We start from the raw sequence: 23,157 nt of genomic DNA on the forward strand, positions 1-23,157 counted from the left end.
AGAATTGTAAAATATTCAACGAAAACTTTCGAATTTTGACAATCGATCGTCTGACAACACAGCAGCCTATCCTTACTCTAGTCTTGTAGATTGTACCATATTGATAATTTGTATTTCTAGTATACTAACCTATCTTTAATCTCTAGTAACGAACGGATCCGCTGCGGCACTGACTTATTTCATTTTATAATGTATACTAAAAAAACTTCATTGAGTGATTGTATGAGTAAGTAGAGATATCTCAAATATTTTGTACCAATTAACCAATCTAATTTTCTTGCCTTATAAATTCAACCCTTTTATTAAATTGTAACAAGCAACTAATATACGTCTTCGAAATTTGAGTATTCACAGAATAATAAGGTCCCTTCTATATCATTGTCAACGGGACCGTCTCAATGAGGGTCTAACGTTTACTAGCTGGCCTACCCATCTCAAATATTTTACTGGAAATCCCCCAGCCTTACGTTAGACGCATAATTTTCTCTTAGAAATATGTCTGGGCTAGGTCTTCGGATTATATTAGCGAGAGTCGGACCTCTATCGCAATTTATTCAAATGGAATTACGTTTATAAATGAACGCTAATTAATTATTTATGCGGCTTTATTCGGTTGTGCTAATGTTTATAAACTATATGGAAATTAATTTTCGTAGAAGTGCGAAGTATCTTTTGTTTGTTTTGCAACTATATATTCATAATTTAATTTTGGGATGATTAAGTTTAAGTAAAAACAACACTCCTATTAATCTGCGTAATATTTATGAGATCTGTTTTCACTCTAAGCCTGAGCGGCGGTAATTAATGTTTCACTAACATATACAATTACATTCTCGTATGTAACAGCGAGCAATTTATCTTCGAACACTGCGCCCCGTTCGTTCGAGCACGCAGTATGTTCTCACTAAATGACGTATAAAATCATAAAAAATGAGTTTGGACCGCAGTGGACACGTTCACGTACCCTTTGCTTTGTTTCCCTCCTCCTCTTTCATTGTTGACCTTATTTTAGAATATTCGAAAAAACAGGAAAATGTGCCAAATTGTTGATATTTTTAAAAAAGATTCTAATTATTCGTAAATTGATGAAATTAATATTTCGTTTGTAGTGTCTATTGGAATTAAAGATTTTGCGTATGTAATGTGAACACCAATTGAAATTAGTATTATTTAACGTAAATTGTGAATTCGTAACGACGATTCCAATGCTAGTTTTAAAGCAGTGTACTGAAGTGTTCAAGATTAAACTGTTGCGTTTCAATCTCGAATACTTGAGGTTAAGCTAGCATATATTTTATATAGATGTCAAATTCTTAATAAATAACGTATAATTAATACATTATGTATCATAGCTTAAACTAAATCATGTAAATTTCGATGTCAATTTTAGACGCCCGTTTAGATCGGGCGACGTTTTGTATGAAAAACATTTGCTACCACAATTTTTGCAACAATTTAGTAGTGTAAGTGTAAATTTTATCAAAATGTTCGATGTTGAAATGTTAATATCAGTGGTTAGTTTCTATTAGATTGTGTTTAACTGTTTTCTTTCTTCTTCGTCCTTTGTCTTGTAAAGCTATAATACTCTTCAGTGATGTGCGATTTGAAAAACGATTAAAGATATTTACAAAAATGTTTTAAACAATTCTAAATGTTCTTGTTCAATAGCATTGATATTTACATCGAATTTAGCATCGAAATATTAAAATTAACGCATTTTGTCAATAGAGAATCGTTGTCAATCAATCATCACCCTTCTGCATTTCGTAGTTTGTGTCGTACATTCATTTCTAGCAGAGTATTATGGATCGTTGTTGTTGTTAAGAATTGTGATACCACTGCGAGGGCGGGAGTGTCGCGGACAGAATTAATAAAGTTATCGTCGTTGAAGAGAATTTAAAACAGAAGTTAGTTTAGTTAGGTAGTAGTGAGATGTATTTTTGTATAACTGAATGTTACTGTCAATTGTGATGAGTTTGACAAAGATTATAACGTTGGTTTAGTTTATGTACCTGGAAATGTGGAAAAAGCAATGATCCGTCCATCACGGAATTCGTAGTTAGTTAAGGAGCTATGTAGTGCCCTCTTCTAGTCTCCACGCAGATCCACCCGACGGTTATCACCAAATCTCATTAGATAAATCAATCTCCTATTCTGTTTGTCATTTCCATTACTTTCTTCTCCTCTCTCTTTCTCTCGTATGCATTTCGGGATTCCCTTTTCCTCTCGCACTTGCTGCAGTAGATATGTATAGCTCCGCGACCCCCGCTCCTCATATAAATTTACTTCGATGATGTAATAGTATTATGTTGTATCGCTCAGTCAATATACGCCACTGAAATTACTTACAGAGTTTTTTCATCGTGTTATATGTTTTGATGAAATTTCCTATCTGCGAAAATGTTAGAGACGTTACCGAAACTGTTTACGGAAGGTTCTTATATTTGGCACATGAACGAGTATTTTGACTTTGCGATACGAAGGTTATTTCTCTGTATCAAAATGATTTGTAACTTTTTGTACTTAGCGTCCATTTCGATACATTCGAGTATCGCGTCTCGGTGCCAAATAATTTAATAGATCATAATAATATATATTTACATTTATTAATATACATTTTATTGTTTACTTTGATATTGAATGTACAGAATCCATATATTCATCGCCATGTGTTTATGGAAACTCGTATACCGGATAAATAAACGATATAAAAGTATATTATGTTCGTTTTCATTTCATTATTCTGCCTTGACTTTATGCTGTGAATTTCAATAAAATGAACTGGCTGGTGTTAGATGAAATTCGTTTTAGTTGTTAGGGATTTAGGGTAGATTTTCGGTCGTCGAGGGGAGTTTTAATAAAATTAATTTCACTAAGAGTGCGTAAGACTCAGCGATGCGTGGGATCGAGGCGAGCACTAGTGATGTGTTGAAATGGAATTGGTAAGTACTTTTGCAATCGAGATTGGTGAGTATTTATAAAAACAAAGCGAATTTTACCCAACGTGATTGATAGGGCAAGCTTTAGTAGACACATTGAGTTGGTAAATAAAGTATCTATTTAAGGCAAACAATAAGTAAAAAAAAAAATTCACTGTAGTATCTAAATAAACTATTGTTTACTATGCCCTTACTTAATTAAAATATTAGTATGTAGTAAAAGTGTGGTGAACTTTTATTAGAATTATTATAGTTTAAGAAGTCCCATGGAGCATCTAATAAAATTGAGAATAATAATACTTAACCGCGTAAAGATCAACGCTCTATTCAATGAAAGATCTGGCTTCACTACCTAATTCATTTATATTTTTTGAGTAGGTAAGAAGAATAAAATAACGAATAAAATACAATTGCAAAATACAAACCGTACCGTTACGGGAATTTAACAATGCTGTATCCTAGCACATCACTATAAACAGAATGAAGTTCTGTATAAATTTTAAGGAGAGTTGACTAACGCGACTATCTTCAGAAGTCTTTTGTCTTCTTCGCAATTTTTGAGATCTGTTCCGGCCCTCATTTGGGTCAGGGCCACATTTTGCGGAAATATGGCGGCTGCCTGAGACGGATATTGAATGGGCGACCCGTGAATGGATCACGCAATCGATCGGGTATTTAGCGTGTTTTGATGTGGGTTGCTCTTCATGACGCCGGCAGATGTTTTATTTGATGTTGATGGAATTGATTTTATTGGAGAGCAGTCAGACATTAATAGCAGTGATAACGCGAGAAAATCTAAAGTTAGGGAGTATGTTTCATTGCAGATAGCTGATGCCCTTATCAATTTTTGTTCAGCTGTTTTACATTAATCCATCCTTATAGACTCTCACGTTCATGTAGGTATATTATGAGAGAATAAAATTAAATGGTTAGTATCACTATAACTGAAATTACTATTAAGAATATCTAATGGATAAAAATAAAACTAAAGTACCTATCTGTAACTATTATGATTATTAAATTCTCAAAAATGTACCTTAGCGCCTCCTTCAAATTCAATTGAAATATAGTTAACATTTAAAAAAAAATGTTGTCTCTAACCTATAGAATCCAACCTAACCCTACACATAAAATAAAATCTTGTACTATTCATAACACAAATCGTGCTCATAAACGAATAAAACGGTCTTTTAAATACAAAAAGAAAATTGTTCACCTTGTCGAAAAATCGTAAACAACTTTATCCGAAATTACTTCAGTCACTTTTTTGGACCTAGTTCTAGTGAAAACCCTCTGGAATCCAATTTGTGCGGTCGTCAAGCGTGAAAACGTGTTATTATGCCTTTCATTTTTGCCTTCACGAAAACATCCTATACTTAAAAGGGCTTCCAACTTTCAATACGCGTTAACAGACCTATACTTATAAGGCTTAAAGAAAATTACTTTCTGAAGTTGGAACGGTATTTTTTGTTGCCTAACAATTTGTGATGTTTATTATTTATTTACCCTCATATTCATGGCTATGCGACTTTATTACTACATAGTCGTTGCCCAAATCAATATCTTGAAGTTGCTTGCTTCGAAGCTTTACTAGGTCATCTGTCCATCATGTAGACTTTATTATTGTTTTGACTTAAGCTTCTGTTTCAATCAAAATCAAAATAATCTAGTTTTTAATTGCTTGGACTGATTAAATTAGTACCTACTTGCAAATCGTCCATTTCCATAAAGTCTTTACAATTCTCATTATTTTTTTGCCCTACCAGCGCTTCGAGACCAACATTTGGCAAGTGCTAAGAAGCGTAGCAATAAACTTAATCACATATCCCGCTACTGTCTGCCAATTTTGTCTATTTCATTACACTGACAAGAATATTAGAGAGCATAATAAATCACTTAGTAATAAATTACCAACATGATGCAATAAACGCTTATAACTATGACTTATACTACCACTTTTTCATTTAAAAATTCCATTTTCAACCGACTTCAAAAAAGGAGGAGGTTCTCAATTCGACCCGTATGTTTTTTTTTTCTATGTTTGTTACGCAATAACTCCGCCAATTATGAACCGATTTGAACAAATCTTTTTTCAGCGTATAGGTAATACCTCAAGGGTGGTCCCATTTAAATTTAATAATAGAAAAAACAACCCCCAAGGGTGGAAAATTGGGGATGAACTTTTTTATACGCAATATCTCCGCCGATTATGAACCAATTTAAACGATTATTTTTTTGTTGAATAGGTATTATCAAAAGGGTGGTTTCATGCGAATTTGAAGAAAATATTTCACCCCCAAGGGTGGAAAATTGGGGATGAACTTTTTTATACGCAATATTTTTAATTTTTAGTTTTTTTTTGTGTTCACGCATTTGAAGTCGGTTTTATTTTTTTAAAAAGTTAACTATAATATACACAACATAAATTAAAAATAGTCAAACATCGTTTTACACTTTTCTATTCACTCAAATTAAGGACCGCTAAACTTTTGGATCCTAAAGCGCTTCCATCAAATAGCCAGTATCAAACAGCTCCAGCCAGACACTCCTTTGTTTCAGAACCCCAGCGGATTTACAGAATGTTAACAGCTTCAAGCCGTATCGTGCATTTCGCCGCGTATCAGAACAGAACATCTAGTTTTTTCCAGTCGCTTTATCATCGGTAATGTATTCATGAGCTGCAAGGGGCCAGTGCGGTAACTTGGATTGTCGATAAAAATCAAACTCAAACAAGCAGATATGTAATTGAAATCGATAGGAATGTGTGAGTTCTGACAGTTGTTCTGTTCAGTTTTGGAAAGAGTTTTTATGACATTGTATTGTTCAAAGTAAAATTAATTTTATCGCTGACCTAGATACTAATTCATAATTTTTACGTAACTTTATTTGAGAAGGCTAGGACTAGAATATTGAAAGTTATTTTAAATACAAAATTGTGGCAGTTATTTGAAATGGAATCACCTGCCTGGTATTGTACGTGGGNCGCAAGTCAATTCCATGTTTTTGTAGTCAAGATAATTTTCAATTCAATGTTAATAATACAAAACGTGCTCAAATGATAAAAAGTTTTGAATAAGGTTGTAGTCAAAATTGTCAAACTTTTCATTAAAAGTATCAGATGTCGTCTAACAACACGTTATGTTGTCGAGGCTCACAACTTAAATAGTGCCCTAGTAAGTTGATTGAAAAATATGCTAAGAATAGGGCCTGCAAATTTTTACGTTGCTCTTTTTTAGCCAGCATTCCTGCCCCGAAGAAGTTGTAGAGATCTAAGTTGCAAGAGCTGATTGTAATAAAGAAAAGATAAGATGGCGATAGGATCACAATCGATGGTCAAGTTATCGACAGGCCAGCAACACTAGCGCAGACCAAAGCTCTATCGCTTCGTTGATCTCAGCACGTTTCTACTAAAATACAAAACCGTATACCCCGTGGTTTGAGTTGAATTTATCTAAAAAAACTAATTAAAGCCCAGCGCGTTTTTGTTTCAAATTATAACATTATCTGTGGTAGACATCTGGCTGGATAAAAATTATAAAATAAATTAAATGACGCATAAAATTATAAATTTCAATCCTTAGATTAGAATACGCATTCAAAACTAATTACCTAAGAAATTCATAAAATAACAATAGTACCAGAGAACTTTTGACCTTAAGATTATTATAGTTATGAAGGACAATGCCCAGACTTGGATTAGGACAGAATAATTTGAGACAGAATTAAGATAATGTTAGTCCATCTTGTCAATTACACTCTGTATTAAATCAAATCTTGGACATAATTACTCGTATAATTCGCAAGGCCATCTCTTTTACCACTAAGTAGGCTATAGAATAAAGTATCTGTTGGTACTTTGAGTTCGTGTGACCACTTTTTGAGCATTTATTTTCATCATCATCATCATTTCAGCCATAGGACGTCCACTGCTGAACATAGGGCTCCCCCAATGCATTCCATGTTGATCGATTGGTAGCGGCCTGCGTCCAGCGCTTCCAGACGGATTAGCAAGCTGAAGTGGCAATGGGCAGGGCACATAGTACACAGAACTGACGGCCGATGGGACAGCAAGGTTCTGGAATGGAAGTCGCGTACCGGAAAACGCAGCGTGCGACGTCCACCCACAAGGTGGACCGACGACATCATAAAGTTAGCATTTATTTTATATCTATCGTGTTGTCACAAGTATTTTTTGACTAGTAAAACTTAGCTTTCATCCAGATGGGTTTTCTTATAAACAAATAGCACTCGGGAGACTCAAATATGAAACAAAACAAAAACAAGCACCAAGTTTTTCGGTAAAGGTCCACCCAAAAGTTTTTGGGAAAGGCTTAGTTCGAATCATATTTCGCATGATTCATACATAACATTATAAGTATAATGTTTGTATAATGATTAGCGATGGATAGCTTAGGTTCTGTTTTTGGGTTCTATTTGATTTTCAAGATCGGTAGAGCTGTGAATATACCTATAGAACTTATAACGAGTTTTTGAGACTGTTTTGATTTATTAATTATAGAATAGTAAGTCTGTTTTTAAAACCCTCTGGGCAAAACCCTCCACTTTAGTGGAGGAGGCTTATAGTCCAGCAATGGACTGAAAAGGGCTGTTGATGATGATGATGAAGTCTGTTTTTTATCTTTTATGTGCCACCTTGAAGTCTAAGGCTGAGTTGCACCAGCTTACTTTAACAGAACTATAACGATAACCGGTGTTTTTTGTATGAAGTTTGACAGATTTTTGACGTTTGTTAAAGTTAAAGTAAGATGGTGCAACTCAGCCTAAAACTTTAAAGTAGGTTAGATTTTAACGTAGTACTAAGTTATAATTCCAAAATAGAACCAGTCAAAAGTTTTCAAATCATAATTAGCTGATTATGCGAGGCTAACACAATCACATTTGGAAGTTAGACAAACGTCAGACTAGATCTAACTTGAACACTAACCTAATATTATTCCATTAATTCACAGGTTAAATTATAGAGTAATATCATTATATGAGAAACCTGTGATAGATAATACAAGAAGACATAGATAAAAACCTGACCCTTATCAATAAATATCTCGAGAAAAATTAGTAGGTCTTATCTTAGCAACAACAGTAAATAGTTTTGACTCAAACATTAAACAAATTGATTTCGCTTGGTACAGTTGCACACTTGCACATGCTTATTCGCATGCTTAAAATATGCGTAATCGATCAATTTGAAATGAGCATAAGTACTTATTGCAGCAATGTTTCGAAACACATGTATTGTGCACCTTAATGCTTATTTGCCTTTAGTGCGAATCAAGCCTGCGACCGAAGCGTTGCAATCCTTTAGCTACGGGACTATTCCCACCTCTCGTTCCCACCACTGCAACTCCTGTGTAGCCAGGATCTACAGCTTGACCGCCACAAAAACCCAACCAATGAAAGTCAAGTTTGTCCCGGGGGAAAGTAATTAAGGGGGCCTATCTTATCAATAATTAGCAACTACCTGCCAATAATATTTTTCACAAAATCGCTTATCTTATAGCTAACCACCGGGTCATGCCGTAACAATGTTCTGATTGTTCCCTCGTCTCTACATCAGATCGCATTCGTATCAAATCACTATGAATTACAAATTAACTCCAAATAATAATACCACCGGTTATTACTGTCCTTATTACCCCCATAACAGTTAACAGAGACAGGCACAACTTCTGCTCGGTGTCTAAAACTATGTAACTTTTCGATTCGATGTAAGGCTGATGTCACACTACACGGAGTTTTAAAATCTATGTAACTTCGAAACACTTTTAATTTAAAATGGGGAGTTGGAATTAAGTTCCAAGACGATAATGCGTATTACATGAGATAGGTGAAACGCAGTTCGTTAGTTCGTTTCAGCCAAATGACGTCCACTGCTGGACAAAGGCCTCCGCCAAGGTTTTCCACAATGAACGGTCCTGCGCTGCCCGCGTCCAGGCTCTTCCCGCGACCTTTACCAGATCGTCGGTCCACCTAGTAGGAGGCCTGCCCACGCTCCGTCTTTCAGCCTGTGGTCGCCACTCGAGAAACGAAGTTACATCAACTGAATACGGACCTATGATGTAGAGCATAGCTCAGTCCAGATAAATTGTAAAGTAGTAAAATAATATCTATCTATGTAACGAATTATTATAATGAAGAATGAACAGTAACAGATGGAGGCATAATCATCAACGGAGTGAAAAAAAGAAATACGAAAGTTTTAAAAATATACCTATCTGTTACTTCAATTATCTCTATCATCCTACTGAGGCTGGATTGCACCATCTTATTTTGACTTTAACAAACGTCAAAAATCTGTCAAAGTTTACCTATACAAAATACACCGGTTATCGTTATAGTCACGGTTAAAATTAGGTGGTGCAACTCAGCCTTAATATTATAAATGCGAAAGTTTGGATGTCTGGATGTTTGTTACTCTTTCACGTAAAAACTACTGAACGAATTTTGATGAAACTTTAGAGTATTATTGTTTATAACCCAGAATAATACATAGGCTATAATTTATGACTATATGTGACAAACTAAAGAAGAACGGTCATTTGTGACCCAGGCCCGACAGAAACGAGACATACCTCAGTTTTTTTGTCATGTCTTAATTAGTTAAATTATATATTTTTTATATTCGAAATCTATGTATAACACCAAAATATTACCCTTTGTTTTTGTTCAGGCGCTATACAAAAACTAATACAAAATGCCTATTTATCACCAAAATTGGTAAATGTATGTACCTAAATGTCTATTACAGCTGCTATGGAATGTATCTAGGTGACCTGGAGATACAGCCGGATTATACAGGGTGGAAACGAGAAGTTACAAAATCCAAAAATTCAATGTTACCAGCTTCCATAATCTGTAACCTATTATTGGTACCATTTGAAAGAGCTCGTGAAGCACTTTCAGAATCAGTAACTATTTTTTCGATATCTTGTAGGTATAATTTAGAAATAATCGAGTGAGAACACTTATCGTTCCATATGTATAACCACCCTGTATAATCCGGCTGTATCTTCAGGTCACCTAGATACATTCCATAGCAGCTGTAATAGACATTTAGGTACATACATTTACCAATTTTGGTGATAAATAGGCATTTTGTATTAGTTTTTGTATAGCGCCTGAACAAAAACAAAGGGTAATATTTTGGTGTCATACATAGATTTCGAATATAAAAAATATATAATTTAACTAATTAAGACATGACAAAAAAACTGAGATATGTCTCGTTTCTGTCGGGTCTGGGTTTTTTTTGTATGGGGCGTGACCGTTCTTCTTTCACGCGGGTGAAGCCGCGGGCAACGCTAGTCATCAATATTGAAGAACACTATAAGCGATAAGAGGGTCTGCAGTGTGGTCACGGCCTTAGAGGACGATTACGGGTAAAATTAGGACAGTTACACGCGGAGTTCGCAACTTTTAGTAAAATCTTCGTGTTTTAGTTCGTGCTCGTTGAATAGAGATGAAAATCTTTTAGAATAATAGAAACTGTGATATTCCAAGGTAAACGTTCTTTTAGTTTCTTTGATAAACTTGAAGAAACTATCCGGTACCTTTTATGTAACTCGCCTTTTTACAAGCTTTATATTAACTTCGCTTGTTATTCATGCTTATGATAACCGAAGTGTAGCGAAAATTTAAATTTGAGGACAATATCACTATGTTATAAGGAAAAATATATGAGAATTTCATTTCACAATAGTAGTTTCGTAATTAAGTCAGTGTTCCTGAATAAATTCATACAACTTCAAAACTTTGCATGATTTGAGTCATCTTTTGGGACAGTCATAATAGATAGTATCACCTTCGGAAGTGTCTTAATACCCTTATTTTTGACTAGCGGCCGCCCGCGACTTCGTGCGCGTGGATCCCGTTTTACCTCCTTAGGGGTGGAGTTTCGTAAAATCCTTTCTTAGCGAATGCCTACGTCATAACATACAAATACAAATAATTTATTGAATTTAAAACATACATTAACATTTACACTTGTATACCTTAAGGGCATTTCTACTGTACGGTGTATTTTTTCTCAATTCGGTGCTAAAATTTATATTTAGTTTTTTAAGTAGTTTCAATACAAAAAAATAAATGTTACTCCATTCTGAATGTAAAAATAGCATTGTCACTAAATATTGTGAAGTGGTTTATGTGAAATGTTAAGCATCGAATTGAGAGAGCACCGAATTGAGAAAATGAATCACGGAATTGAGAAATGAATCTCCAAATATAAAAATCGCTCCGCAAACTTAGAATTGATCACATTATGAAGAAATACCTAATGTATTTCAATAATAAATACTTAAAACGTTTTGATATCTGATTGCTGGTCTATTAGTTAGATGGTTCATTTTAGGTTTATGTGTCTGAAATACCAATGGAATAAAACAAAAATCCTAATCAATATGTTTAATTTTTTAATAAGGAACTACAATAAATTATTAATTTTTATACATTACTAGCTGACCCGGCGAACTTTGTTCCGCTTTAATGGCAATAAACAAGCAGACTTTTTTTTTAATTTCGAACGGGATAAAAAGTATTCTATGTCCTTCTCCTGGCTCTAAACTACCTCCCTGACAATTTTCAGCTAAATCGGTTCAGCCGTTCTTGAGTTATAAGTGGAGTAACTAACACGACTTTCTTTTATATATATANGCTTTATTAACTATCCCTTGTTTTGTGAATGTGGGTTTCATAATGGGGAAGTTATTATTTCAAAAGTTATGAAGCAAAAACGAGTAAATTCTGGAAACCGGACACTCCATTTTAGGCCAAATTTCGCCCGTTTTTGAACGTTCGGATTTTTTCAAGGCGAGATGTAAAACCTGGCGGTCTTCTAAATATGCTCGCCATCAAGTCAAGAGTCCTATAAATACGTGTGATTTTTTTCAAGTCCGTACTTCAACTTTAAAGGTACTTTTTTCGCCCCAGTAGGTCGATCGGTCGTCCCCGTAGAAATGCCCTTAACTAATACAGAAACAAAAAACAAACGGTGAACATTTTTGCTGACTACCGTCAACACCGACAATATCACTCGTACGTCCATTCAACGGAGCAGCGGTCGGGCGTCATAGAAAAACGAGCGTTAATAGTAGTGCTGAACGGGTCATAATGGCATGTGTCGGTGCCGACGGCCAGCATTGACCACTAAAACTAGGGACTTTTTTTTTTAGGTGACATTAAGTGGTACACAATGTACTAGTACCTAAACTAGGCCGAGCCTGTATTAAAGGTACCAACATCTACCTGCATGCCAAATTTCAGCCCGATCCGGGCTTTGGTTTGGGCTGTGCGTTGATAGATCACTATGTCAGTCAGTCAGTCACCTTTGAGTTATTTAAATTTAGATAAATTAAAATAAATAATATAAAAATAAAATAAGTCTGGAACGTACAGTGTTCCTAAGTCCAAAGCGGGATATGTAAATGCGTGTTGAGACAAATAGAGCGATTTGTGGCCGTCCCTCTCGCTCCGTCGTGCAGCAGCAGTTTGCTGATTCCAGATGTAAGAGACAAAGAAGGAGGAAATCTGTTTGGAATTCTTAACTTGCTAGCTTTTAAGATGTTGATTGCAATAATACCGCTGCAAAGGGAGAATTCTGTTTTAGTTTTTTTGTCTTAGTATCTTGATTAAACTTGATTATATTTTTATAAGAATAAAAGCCTCGATAACATAATGTACAAACGTGTTAAACAAAATGCAACTAAAAAGAAGCATTTTTCCCTCATTGAATTAATTGCGTAGTGCAGTGAGCAGACCCCCCACTAGGTGGATCGACGATCTGGTGAAGGTCGCGGGCATCGCAAAACTGTCGTCTTTGTCCAGCAGTGGACGTCATTTGGCTGAAACGAACGAAACAAGGACAACGTACAACGCCTTCTGGCGAGATAGTACTAAATAACAACGACTGGTTAAATTTGAGCCCAATGACAGACTATCTATTTATTAAGTACAGATCATTAATATAAACTGTACTCGTAAACGTTATTTCAAAATATTATTTTAAGTTTCATTTGTATCCAGAAAATTCAAAATATCACAACGAGGTCAAAATGTACGAGATTTTAAGCCTAAAATCCTAAGCCCAATCATCTTTCTAATCATAATCATCTCCAAAAACGTTCTAAACCCTCGTGCACACTGGCTCTATGCCAGCGAGGCCGCCACTAAACTTGCGCTTATGACCGCGGACTTATCTTTCGCGACCAACAATGGTGGACGCACGCGGTTTTTAGTTCTGTAACTAGCTCACAAACTATAAACAAAGCTGGCCTTAGTTTTGCAATGGGAAATTTAGTTTTAGCTGAAATTACGAATTTTCAGATGCACTTAAGTAGGTACATGTTTTTGTCACAGTAAAGGCTAAGAACTCACGGCGTGACTTTCACCCGCGCCCGCGGCGGTTGTGGAATTGCGGTTTTATTTCAAAATTAACGGGAGTGGTTATTTGCGCGGTTATTGTAAAAGCGTGCTAAGTCGCTGGTACAAAATGGTTTTCGCGCGGGTGAAAACCTCCGAGCGGGACCCGTTTACAACCGCACCCGCTGCGGGCGAAAACCGCGTCGTGAGTTGTGCATTAGTGTTTACATAAGTATCTGCATTATACAGAAATGCGGGTGCGGGTGAAAATCGCGCCATGAGTTCTTAGCCTAACACTAAACAGTAAATTCTTACTAACATTAGTGAGAGTCTTGATTTTTCACAAGCTCAGGAAAGTACGCATACATTAGGGATGAGTTGCACCATTATACTTTGACTTTAACAAACGTCAAAAATCTTAGGCTGGATAGTGGACTAGACTTTTTGTATGGAGTTTGACAAATTTTTGACTTTGTTAAAGTTAAAGTAAGATGGTGCAACTTAGCCTAAATGTCATTAACATACTTCTGCTTCAGAAAAATTCTGGCACAAAAACTTTACCAATTCAAAATCTGAAATTATTGTTTACCAAGTTTAAATATAATCGACCTAGTTTAAGACGCTTCATCCCACACTGTTGTTAGCAAAAGTTGATAGGACTGAAAAACCAGGCAGCATTGTTGACAATGTGTTGAGAAAAGGCCTACGTAGACAACACAAATGCACCGAAAGTGCGAACCTCTCACTAGAAGACCCTCAAAAGTGAAACAAAACAAAAGAAAACAATAAAACCATCCATCATCGCCCTCAGCCGGATCATTTATCTCCGGGTTCACCGGCCGGGGTTACCTTAATCCCGGTCTACACCTAACGGCGCCCTAAGCCGTGTTTAGACGTTCTACCGCGACGGGATTTAACAGTTCACGCTCGCAATAATTATGCCGTTTGCACCTTTTCATATGTTATTGTTGTGCCATTATACGCTTTTGTTCTTAACATAATTACCGTCAGAATATGTATCAAAACAGTCAAAGGGTGAAGAAATACCAGCCAGACCAGGAAGTTTGAGTGCACTTATGTTGAGACTAGCTTTTGCCCGCAGCGTCACCCGCGGAAAATGGAACGGGAAGCTCAGTTTGTCACAAAAATTACTCCACTCGTTGCAAAGGTCAAATAACTCAATATCATTAAAAAATATGTGTGTTGGACAGTTCTGTAAAGTTTTATCAAAATTCGTTTAGTAGTATTACGTCTAAGGGTAAATATCCATTTATCTATCCTCATAAATTAGGATAGGATACTCGATTACCCACATTTTCCATGAACAATGACATGTCACGCATCAGGTCAACAGCTAGAAATGAGAAGAAGCGAAACTTCATAACAGAATAAACAACTAGGCCACCAGTTGCCTCGCCGACGGGGAACGGCTTCCGACGTGTTCGACCTAGCTTAATGCTATGACGTCATGTCAAACGAGTTGCAAAGACGTGGTCTATTTAATTTCATGTGCTATCATAGCGTGAATAGATTAGATATGACTTCACTACACGTATTTAAAACGATCTACTCGTAGCGATTGTAAGACAAGTCCTTATTGCCATTTTAGTAGGTAAACGTATTTAGGTAAATTCTCTACCATAATATAAATAGTACTGTTCAGTTACATTTGGACATCCTTTCTCTATCTCTAGTTGTTATTGATTACTAGTTCATGACATGCGATTTCAAATCTCGTTAGTCTCTGCATCATGATGGACCGACGACCTCATAAAGGTAGCGGGAAGGCGCTGGATGCAGGCCGCCACCAACCGGCCATTGTAGAAATCATTGGGGGAGGCCTACCTATGTTCAGCAGTGGACGTCCTGTGGCTGAAATGATGATGATGATGATGCATAAATCGCATAGAAATACTTATACGACTAACGCCCGTATTCACAAACATTACTATGAGGTCTCACAGTGCGCGTGGACGCACAGGGTGACACAGAACCAATCACAGAGCTCTATTAAACGCTGTGAATACGGGCGTCAGAATTCAAATGATTCAAAAATGCGTAATTATGCTACAAACAGTAAAATATGTGGGAGAACATCTGCTGGAAAAGCAAATGCGGACAATTAATAAAATGTTCTAGACTCCTAAATCTCTTGAAAAAGAAACATAAATATGCCCGCAGCGCCGTTTAATCTACTCCGAACTTTCATCAGCAGAAGTGCTAAATTTTCAATTAAATTTGAGCGAAGCCGTGAAGTTTTTCGAGATATCATCTGTCGGATGATTTATACTTCTGTGCGTAAACTTTGAGATGTCCCGCGTTTTTTAGGGCCAAAGACAGATGGCACGTCAAGTTTAGCACTGTGGCATCTATGTTGTTGTAATAGTGGCGATTTTGCAACAACAATGTATTGTCTGATGTGCTGTTGTCTTTACAGTCGCCAACATATCAGAATGTAAATATTCTTTACAAAATAACCCGTATTACAGCAACATAAGATTCTATGGTGTATAGTTTGATGCGGTCGTTTGTACATGCAGGTTTTTGAGAACAGATGGTGGATCGTTTGACCTTCATCTAACGTAATGGCTCAGCTATTTCATGATACTTGTAGTTTAGTTCATATATCAATTTACAATATTTTAACTTAAAAAGACTGATACAATCAATTTATGAACTCTGTTTGGAACATACAATGATGATGATAAATACATAAATGTCCTACACCTACACTGAACCGTCCCATTCGTGACATTGACAGGGTCAGGCGCCACCTTCAATCCCGGATCGCTGGTTCCGATTTTTGGCACGTTAGACAACCATAATAAGACATTACCGGAGGGCGCTAATATTGCTAATATCAATACTGGGTTTAGTTTTTGATTTTTGTCGCTTAACGTTTCAGAAACGTGGTACTATAATTTTTAGATGACAATGGGGCACTTTTTACAATGGACAAAAGAGGTCACAAATTGACAGATTGTTATCGGGTTCTTAGGCCACAAGAATAGTGACCAATCCAATAAAAAACACCTGAAGGAATTTGGACAGATAATAGTCAAGACAAAATCGTCAAAAAAATTTTCTCTTCGCAAAATCGAATCAGATTAAAAATGGTCCACTTTTAGCCTCCAAAAGCCTAAATAACGTACATACCCTTATCGTCACACATGCCTTTGATGGTGACGTCGAATTACACCCGCAGTCTCTACTCGAGTGCAGGGATAATTCGATTAGGTCCCGTCCCGTCCCGTCCCGATTGAAGCGGGATCAATGGCGATGCAATTAGTGGGACACGGAATTATACTGGCTTAGATAAGCTACTTTGACCTTCAAATTATTGTAAGCAAAATATATTTAGATTAAACTATGTCTCTCTATTGTCAGTCGTTCGATGTAGTGGTTTGAAACGGACTACTATGCTGTGAAGTCCCGGATTCGATTCCTGGCCGGGCAGAAATTGAAATGATGAATTTTAATTTCTGTGACGGGTCTGGGTGTTACTATGTATAACATGTATGTATTTAGTTAGTTAGGTACTTATTTTGGGTTAGATGGCGCTGTGTGAAATTGTCCAAAGCTATGTAAGATCAATTTTTAAGGCACACCAACAGCGTTTTCTCCTATTCTGCCGCACAATTTATAAACGCAGTAAGTACCACTTACTGCATTTATGATTGTTTTGAATATTCTGAATCCTGACATCGCGATCTATAAGAATCAAAGACCCGTTTTTTTCTATCTATCTTAGAACGGAAGATACGTATTATCATAAACGCAGTAAAGAGCAGATTGTAGGTTTCTTCACATACTATGTTAGCAGTAAGAGCACATAATAACTTAATATTACGTGAATACTCGCGCTTACTTAATTTGCTACACAGTAATAGTGCAGTATGTGCCAATTACATCATTCTTATTATGTTTCTACAATTGTTAAGTTCACCTTGCACATAGTATATGTGCAGTAATTCCACTTAAACACACACTGATATTATGTTTCCATAGNCCCAAAATAAAATTTCAACTTTGATCGCGTTTTTCTCGAAACTGTTCACGTGTTACTTACTGCGTTTATAAATTGTGCGGCAGTATTATTGTGCCCACGGAGACATCCCGATTTTTGCAGTAACTGTTTTTGCATGATCTAGTTTAGCAGTCTTACGCGTTTTAGTATTAATTTTCACACAAACATCTTGTTTGCAGACGTGAGGTGGAATTGTGTAAAGCAACCGTTTTCATTTGACAGTTCATAACGTAGGTACGATTATTCTGTCAAACGCTTTGTATAACTGACTATATTTATTTATTTTATTTATTTATTAACACTAACAAGACATACACCATTTTAGTCAATATTATACATGCGTATAATTATATTATATCGTACAATTCCACCTCTGAAAAAAACCGATACGTTTTACATAATGTAAATAGCTCTTATAAGCGCCCTGGAAAGGGCCAAGTACTGGTTAAATGCTATGATTTTGACTTTTTCTTACTGCAACAGCATAATTAGTATACCTACTCGTTATTCACTTAGTTACTTATTATTGTTCATGGTCAGTATTTTATACAAACCACTTAAGTATAAGGATACACTAGAGTTAAAAAGTATTCGTACCTAACCCTATCCATAGATCTACCTCGATGGTTCCGTTGTTTTTTATTACAGGCCGTGTAATGGATGCTCGGCCCGAGTGACGGGATAGAGCAGTGTAGTTTGTAGTTACGTTACGTACTGCCATGTGTGAGGTTTTGTGCCAAATATGCAAAGTAAAGGACGAAGCACACTTATCAACCCGGAAACGGATCGTAAGCGTATCAACTCGAGGCGGTCAGTATTGTTCATATTATGAAACTCCGTACTGCAACGCACACTAAAGGTCGTCGCACACTTATCAACCCGGAAACGGATCGTAAGCGTATCAACTTGAGGCGGTCAGTTTCTTCATGAAATTCCGTGCTGAAATGCACACTAAAGGTCGTCGCACACTTACTTATCAACCCGGTAACGGATCGTAACCGTATCAACTCGAGGCGGTCAGTATTCTTCATATGAAACTCCTTGCTAAGTAGGAATGACAAACCTGAAGGACTTTTTTACTGAACTAAAAAATAAATATATTTTTTTATCATTATTATCACCTACTCAACAGAAAGTTTTCTTCTCTAATTCACGGGTAGTACTTCGACATAAATATTCGTATAAATGTTTTAACACCTCCAATTATTACGTATCATTAAGTTAATCCATACAATTCCATACACGTTACTCATATCAATTATCTCAATCAATCGAGGCTCAATCAGCTTCAAGGCTATTAGATAAACTATTCACACGTAAATGGATATTAATAGTGCGTGCTATACTATGCTAAGTACCTACCAAGTAATTATTAAAAATGTAGGTACATACTAGGTACTAGGTCGAGAAGGATCATTTAATCCTTCTCGACCCTATACTTATATTATAAAGAGGTAAAGTTTGTGTGTTTGTATATTTGTTAAATTGTAAGGGGTAATCTCGGGATCTACTGAACCGATTTTAAAAATTCTTTCACCAATAGAAAGCCACATTACCTATTGCTGAATGTTTCACATTATTGTTATAAAACCGAAAAATTCGATGCGGACGAAGCCGCAGGCGGAAAGCTAGTAATAAATAAAACGTTATCTTTACATTCTTTTTGTCCAGCAGTGGACATCGAATAAACGTTATTCGATGTCCACTGCTGGACAAAGGCTTACCCCAAGGATTTCCATAACGATTGGTCCTGCGCTGCCCACATCCAGGACCTTTATCAGATCGTCGGTCCACCTAGTGGGGGGTCTGCCCACTCTACATAATTTATTAAAAGAAAGTTAAATGAAAGTTTGAGAAGATACTTATAGATGGATGAATAGATGGATCGATGGATGGATTTTATTTATTTATTTTGTTGGGCTATCAACATGAGATGTATCTCATGTTGATAGTACAGTATTATACACGGCCGTTTGGTGTAGTGGTTCAGAACGGACTACTATGCCGAGAGGTCCCGGGTTCGATTCCCGGCCGGGCAGAAATTGAAATGATGAATTTTAATTTCTGTGACGGGTCTGGGTGTTACTATGTATAATATGTATGTATTTAAAAAAAAGTATATAAGTAGTATATCCGTTAAGCTAGCACCCATAACACAAGCATATTAATTGCTTACTTTGGGGCTAGATGGCGCTGTGTGAGATTGTCCAAAGATATTTATTTATATTTATACACAATTAAAAAAAAAATAAAAATTTTGATGAAACGTTTTAATATTAATTTTTATACATCAGATTATATCATATCAAAGTCATGGGAATAAGCCACTCTACTATAAATTCAGTTACCTAGTTATGTTGTAAAAAAGGTAGGTTTTAAAGTTTCCCCCAACCTCAAAGACGCATAAATTCAAATTACTTTTCTTTCCCATTGATTTGTAACCCCATATCTCTGTCGCCAAGTATAAGGTACGGGCTCATAAATTCGGCGATCGGGCAATATCCTCCGGCGGTCGTGTCCGTCACTATATCTGTTATACGAAGGACGTGTCACTCGATACCTGGCCGCGGATTTACTAATGCTAGAATGAACTTCCCTCCAGTTTGCCGCTGCCCCAACTTCAAACTCCTCCTATGTTCTTCTGATTAATTTCGTTGCGGGTCCAATGATAGTTTAACTTTCCCCCGGGACAAATTTGACCTTTATTGGTTGGGTTTTTTATTGGGGGTCAAGGAGTTGCAGCGGTGGGAACGAGAAGTGGGAATAGTCTCATCAAATGATAGTGCATGGAAACCTACCAGATCTAAGAAGAAGATAGAGACTTGGGGCCACAGCTCTTCGAGTTAAATATTGTGGTCTCTTATCTTATTGTAAGAGCTGCTATTTTGCAACAAAAATGCAGCTTAAAATAATCCGTTTAGGGTATTTTAATAAGAAATATAACTTGAAGAGGTCGATTGCCTCTTTAAAATCTAAATTATACCTACTTATTTGTTATTGTCAACTTTTTTTTCTGAGCCGCCTTCATATCTTATTATTACTTTTTCCCTATCATTGCTTTGAGACAAACATTTGGCAAGTGCTGAGAAAAAGCGCCACAACAACCACAACAAACTTTATGGAATAAGTATAGCTCGCACTTAGTAAGCCATGAGCATACTATCAAAACAAAAAAATCCTACCTCTCCTCAGAGCCACGGTCAGAGCGTAGTTCGCAGTTACGCGACTTTAGAGGGTCCAATCCGTATTTTTCCGGGCGCCAACCCTCTCAAGGGTGCGGCATAATTTCTGATCCGACCCGGGCGTAATCTAGCAATCTGCCATCTTAACAATGACTTCATTAAGATTGTATCTCGGCCTGTAAATAAAAGTAGCACAATGGTCGTTGAGGGAGCCTACAGATTGGGAGCGTAATCTGGCTGTGATTGTGGTTTCTCGGTTTGGTATTTTTTGTGGAGCACTACAATAGGGTCTAAGGGCCACGTCGTTTTCATTAGACTAAACTGTCTCAGATACGCTGATGACAAAATTGTCACGTATTTTGTTAAAGGACGAGTAGACTTGGGGACTGACGAAAGGAATATTATACAAAATAATTTGATCGGTGGTTTGACGGAGTTGAGATACTATGCCAGACATACCGACGCGAGTTCGATTCTTTCTAGATACGAACATTTTGTGCATGAAAATAATGTATTGACTATTATTACGAGTACTGACCGACCGAATATTCGTTTTCGGCCGAAAATGAGACTAAAGCCGAAGCTTGGTTTTCGTTTTCGGCTGAAAATCTATTTTCAATGTTGTAAGTATGTTAGGCACAGATTTTCATTTTGATTAGTAAAACATCATGTAACATAACTTGGCCTCTGAACTGGACTTTGTTTTATTTAAAAAGAGGTCTTGGTTAACTGGCCACATGCCTGGAAAACGATTTTCACACATTTTAAGCACATCTACTGGGTATTTTATAATGACTTCGATCCAGAATCACAGAGTGTAGCATGCCAAATCCCATTACCAGTCGTGAGCACAAACAAGCAACTCAAACCGAGAAGCGATTACGCCGGGTACACCCGCAGGCGAGAGTCGCGCGGCTCGAGCGAGACACTGTGTCGCTTCTGTTTGAGTACATATAGGGTTGCCAGGTGTCCGGCTTTAGCCGTTCATGTTTGGCTTTTTACGGACTTGTCCGGCCAAATACTCTTCTTGTCCGGCCTGTCTGGCTTTTGTTAGGCTTTTCACGCGACAGTCGAAAGTCGCCACAGAATAATATCGAGCGCGCAAGCTATAGATTCGAAAATGATCATGAGCGTGTGTTTTGGACCTGGCAACCCTAAGTAGGTACAGATTTTGAATGGAGCGTTCTGCGTGAATTACTTTTGTGATTGGGTAGTCTTAATATACCCATTGGGTCCGAGCTGGGTCTAATACAAGCCAATTGACAACGTAGGCTTTAATACATGAGCTTTCGTATCAGCATTTCTAAGAATCCTTACTTTATAAACGCGAAAGTTTGTATTTATGGATGTTTGTCACACTCCTATTTTGTGGTTACACTTTCTCACAAAAACTACTGAACGGATTTTGCTTAAACTACAATAATTATTATGCCGCGGGCAAAAGGCAGTTTGTAAGTTTGTCTGTAGGAAATAGTCTCTGGAACTATTCTTTCACCTCTAGAAAAGTTATTTATTCCTGAGTTACTTAATTTAACCTATATTTTATTATTTTTCTGTGACACGGCTTTAACTGATCCTATTAATATTATAAATGCAAGTTTGGATGTCTGTATGTCTGGATGTTTGTTACTCTTTCACGCAAAATCTACTGATCGGATTTTGATGAAACTTTGCAGTTTTATTGTTTATAACCCAGAATTGGCTATAATTTATGACGATCTGTGACAAACGAAATTTCACGCGGGTGAAGCCGCGGGCAAAAGCTAGTATTAAATATTTATGGCCATAGAAACAAAACTATTTGTACCGATCTCTCCAAAGTAATACGAGTATTATCAAACCAATCAGGTTAATTATTTCCGTAACGATCAAATCTGAGGTATCTTCGAAGCGCATAACTGAAACCTGAAACTTTGTCAAAGTGATTTCTTCGCTACTATGTATGCTCCAGCGGGGAACCAAACTTGAGACCGCAAGTTTGCAGCGACTACTTTGTATCGAAGATGAGCTAATTGACCTACTTATATCTACGTTTACATTTCAAAGTTTCTATAAGTTTTGAGAAACTGAAAGATTTGAGACATATCTTATAATATCATCACATTTCTGATTGATGTCTAACACGATTTGACACAAGATTTTTTTCTGAACCGGACCAGACACAATCAATAATTGGCATGGGTAACATAGAAGTAATGTGTTTGGAATAAGTGAATAATGTTTATTGTATTATGTAGTGCGACAAGGTTATTTGCAATGAATGACAGTAATATTGATGTCTGGAAATATTTATTTACAGTTATTTACAATTAATTTACAGTGAACTAAAAAATGACAAAGCCCGACGGATTAGCAAGCTGTAGTGGCAATGGGCAGGGCACATAGTACGCAGAACTGACGGCCGATGGGGCAGCAAGGTTCTGGAATGGAGGCCGCGTACCGGAAAACGCAGCGTGGGACGTCCACCTACAAGGTGGACTGACGACATCATAAAGGTAGCAGGAAAGCGCTGGACGCATTCCGCTACCAAATTTACATGGGTAACATGGAAAGCATTGGGGGAGGCCTATGTTCAACAGTGGACGTCCTATGGCTGAGATGATGATGATGATGATGATGAACTAAAAAATTAAAA

The sequence above is a fragment of the Ostrinia furnacalis genome, unplaced genomic scaffold (assembly GCF_004193835.3).
Source record: "Ostrinia furnacalis isolate ACB-3 unplaced genomic scaffold, ASM419383v2 OfSCF0015, whole genome shotgun sequence".
NCBI classification, from domain to species: Eukaryota; Metazoa; Arthropoda; class Insecta; order Lepidoptera; family Crambidae; genus Ostrinia; species Ostrinia furnacalis.